Source organism: Herpailurus yagouaroundi, unplaced genomic scaffold (genome assembly GCF_014898765.1).
Source record: "Herpailurus yagouaroundi ecotype Mexico unplaced genomic scaffold, PumYag 182, whole genome shotgun sequence".
In the NCBI taxonomy this organism is placed as follows: Eukaryota; Metazoa; Chordata; class Mammalia; order Carnivora; family Felidae; genus Herpailurus; species Herpailurus yagouaroundi.
Window position 1 is genome coordinate 48473644 of NW_024412413.1, and position 4278 is coordinate 48477921.

The following is a 4278-nucleotide window of genomic DNA, read 5'->3' on the forward strand; positions in this document are numbered from 1 at the left end:
GAATTGCCATCATTTGAGATGTGGAGGGCTAGGGATGGAGTGAGCCTGGTGTTGGAGACGGAGTGGAGTAGGAGAGCAGAACAAGACATCTAGTAGACATACAGGTAGGGAAGGAGAAGGCAGATGGGTGTACAAGTCCAGAGACGAGGGCCGAGGCCTGGCTGGAGTATACAGGTGGGAGTCGTAGGGCAAACAAGGCCGTAAGATCAGATGAGACAACCAAGGGAGAGAGAAGAGACAGATGGAGGCATAGGGCACCATACCAATCACATGCTGAGAAGAAAAGATGGGGCCAGCGAAAGACTAGGGAGGAGCCAGAGAGATAAAAGCAAGAGAGTTCAGAGGCCCAGAAACCAAATGAGGAAAATATTTCCAGGAAGAGGTCATTGGTGCCCTTCACTCATCACAGTGATGGAAGTGAAGCCTGATTGGGGTGGTATGAGAGAATAGCAGTCAAGGAATTAGGGACAACCTGTTGACAGCTCTTTGGAGGAGTGTTGTTTTGCGATGTTAGCTAGAGGGAAAGTGGGGTCATGAGAAGTTTTTTTTTTTTTCCAATTTTTTTTTACTTTTAAATTTTCGATAGGAGATTTAAGATGGATAAAAACATAGCATGTTTTGGGGCACCTGGGTGGCTCAGTCGGTTGAACGTGGGACTTCAGCTGAGGTCATGATCTCACGGTTTGTGAGTTCAAGCCCCGAGTCAGGCTCTGTGCTGACAGCTCAGAGCCTGGAGCCTGCTTCGGATTCTGTCTCATTTTCTCTCTGCCTCTCCCCTGCTCACACTCACACTCTGTCTCTCTCTCTCTGTGTCTCCAAAAAAAAAAAAAAAAAAAATTAAAAAAAAGCATAGCATGCTTTTCTACTATGTGTATGTAAAATTACTGTTTCATATTCCTGATTATTTTATATTGAAATTTATCTTCCAGACACTATAGACCCTTTCCCTAGGACCTCCAATTAGTTAAGCCTTTGTCCTTCACTTGGGATATGGACACTTTCCTGAATACATTAGTGTTTTATTCAGCCTGGATAACATGGTCAGGGGTGCCTGGGTAGCTCAGTTGGTTGAGCATCCAACTGTGGCTCAAGTCATGATCTCGCTGTCTGTGGGTTCGAGCCCTGGGTTGGGCTCTGTGCTGACAGCTCAGAGACTGGAACCTGCTTTGGATTCTGTGTCTCCCTCTCTCTCTCTCTCTCTCTCTCTCTCTGCATCCCTGCTCACATGGTCTCTCTCTCAAAAATAAATAAACATTAAAAAATTTTTTTAAACATGGTCAGTTTTTTTTTTTTTTTTTACATTTATTTTTGAGAGACAGAGAGAGACAGAGTGTGAGCAGGGGAGGGACAGAAAGAGAAGGAAACATAGAATCCAAAGCAGGCTCCAGGCTCTGAGCTGTCAGCACAGAGCCTGACGCGGGGCTTGAACTGACAAAACCATGAGATCATGACGCTTAACCGATTGAACCACCCAGGCACCTCTTGTGGTCAGTTTTTCAATGTGGAATTTCTCTGAACATGGAGTAGGAATGCCCCCAGCCTTTCTGATATGCCCAATGAGTCCCTCCAACACAAGTCCATCCGTAATATTCTTAGTCTCTGTTCCTAGTCTCCAGTCCCACAGTGATGCTGAAGGAAGACACAAAAATGCAGGTATGATCTGCCACTCACACGTCACATCCAGCCCAGCCAGACCCTTGGCACTGTTCCCCATTTCCCGTATCTCTTGTTAGTTACCTATTGAATTGATCCTAGGGACCATTTTAGTGTAGGCCAAGTGGGGCCATTTGCAGGACGTGTGCTGCCTGGAAGCTCTACGCTCCTGGCCAAAGAAGAGGGTGGTTGTGAAATCCTGCGTCATCCTGTAGCCCAGCGCAGAGGCAGTGCTCCAAGGCAAGCAAGAGAGGGGTGTGTCTTTTACACAATAGCGGCAGCAGCTGGCATTCGCAGGAAGGCACAGAGAAGCGATGCAAATCTCTTAAAAAATCTGTTCAGTGTGACGATGCTCTTGGAGGGTGAGCTCTGAGAAATAACAGGCAGAAACTGAGAATCCTATTCTGTGTGCACAAACCCCTGCAGCTGGATTTGGCCATTCAGAAGCTGACAGGGAGAGAGTGAGGCCGGGGGAGGGGGGTGTGGGCGGGTAGACGTGTTCATCCTGGGTATTGAGAGAAAAGGAGCCACACTGCATTGGGACTGAGAAGTTTTCTTTGCTGCCCAGGGACCTCTGGTGTAGATTTGAGTTAATCATGCTCCTTGGCTTGCTTGAGATCTTACTCCCCAGCCCTACCTAACCATCCCAGCAGTGCCTTCCTGAGTGGGTCTACTTACAGTTCTGACGACACACACACATGCACACACACAGACACACACACACTTTAAAGTTAGCTCATAGTCATAAAACTATAACAGCATATAGTGCTTATTCCATTTTGTGCGTTCGGTTGTTAATCCGTTTGCTATTTTCAAAAAGTTGTGAGTTAAAAAATCCTACTCAGGTATAATTAAAGGCAGATGGAAACTGGGTGGCACCAGGGCACCTGGGTGGTTCAGTCGGTTAAGTGTCTGACTTTGGCTCAAGTCATGATATCACAGGTCGTGAGTTAGAGCCCTGCATTGGGCTCTGTCTGTGCTCACGGCTCAGAGCCTGGAGCCTGCGTTGAGTTCTGTGTCTCCTTCTCTCTCTGCCCCTCCCCTCCTCTCAAAAATAAACAAACATTAAAAAAATAAAAATTAAATTAAAAAAAGAAACTGGGTGGCACCAACTAACAACTGTAGGCAAGATTTTGGTGCCCGGGGTGAGCATTTACTCTCTCATTCAGTAAATATTTACTGAAAAGTCCACTATGTGTTAGTACCGTTTTTATTTTACTACATTTATTTACTACATTTATCAAGTATTCACCTGGTGTGCTTTTCTGATGAAAAATCAACTCTCCACCTCCAACTGGGTGTCCTAAGATTCCATTCAATTCTGACACTAACTACTCAGAGTTAGAGCAGACTGCCCAGGTTCGGGACTCAGTTCCACAAGATTGTCCCCACTTCAGACACCAGTTGTAGATTAAAGGCCACCAGTACATCTGACCAACTGGCTATAAATCAGAGGTTCTCATGATCCCTTCCCCATGTTCCATAATTTGCTAGAATGGCCGCAGAACCCAGGAATACACTCTACTTATGTTTACCAGTTTATTATAAAGGATACAACTTAGGGACAGCCAATGGAAGAGATGCATAAGCAAAAGATGCCTAGGGGTTGGGGGGAGGGGGACACAGAGCTTCCACGCCCTCTCCGGTCATGCCATCCTCCCAGCACTTCTGCATATTTACCAACCTCATTCAAAAGTTTGTATATAGCTCAATCTCTACGCCCATCTTCTTCCCACGGGGGTTGGTCGGTGGGGCTCAAAGTTGTAATTTTCGAATCACTTGGTCTTTCTGGTGACCAGCCCCATCTAGTTGATCTAGGGGTCCCACCCTAAGTCACCTCATTAGCATAAACTCAGGTATGATCAAAGGGCTTGTTATGAATAATAAAATACATCTCATCACTCAGGAAATTCCAAGAACTTTTAGAGCTCTGTGGCTGGAACCAGAGACAAAGACCACGTAGATTTTTGTATTCCACCACACCACCATTTGTCCAGATCCCTGACTCAGGTCTGAGCCTCATTGCCTCAACGGTGGGGAGTGTTGTTGGCAGTTGACAGCTTTCAGCCTCTGGGAATTGCCATCAACTGAGGACAGTCGCCTCATCCAAGGTCACATAACATCTCCGAGGAATGTCAACTGGCCTATAGGGTGGAAAACAGAGCTATTCTGAAGGACTTTCCCAGCTCCAGAGCTCACTGTGACCACAGTATTGTTCAACTTTCTTCTCTGCCCCCTTCTGTTTTCTTCCCTCCCCCATATTGATCCCAAGGGCATTCTCTAAAAAAACTCCCGCACACAAGCCTCCCTCTCAGAGCCAGTTTCCCACGTAAGACAGCAGGCATTATGCTTGGCACTTTACACGTGACACATATTTTAATTTTCCTAACAGCCAATAAGGTAGACATTATTGCCACGTTAGAGAAGAGAATACTGAAAACTAGTGAAGTTGAATAGATTTCCCAAAGTCCCAGAGCTAAAAACTGGCAGAGGCAGCATTTGACTCAAGGCCACCTAACTCCAATGCTATGCTCTTGTCACTGTGACACCTCAACCTACTAGCTGCTTTACCTGTTCAGGTGCCACCCAGAGCCTGGGCCAATCTGGTGGGAAGTGGGGGGGGGG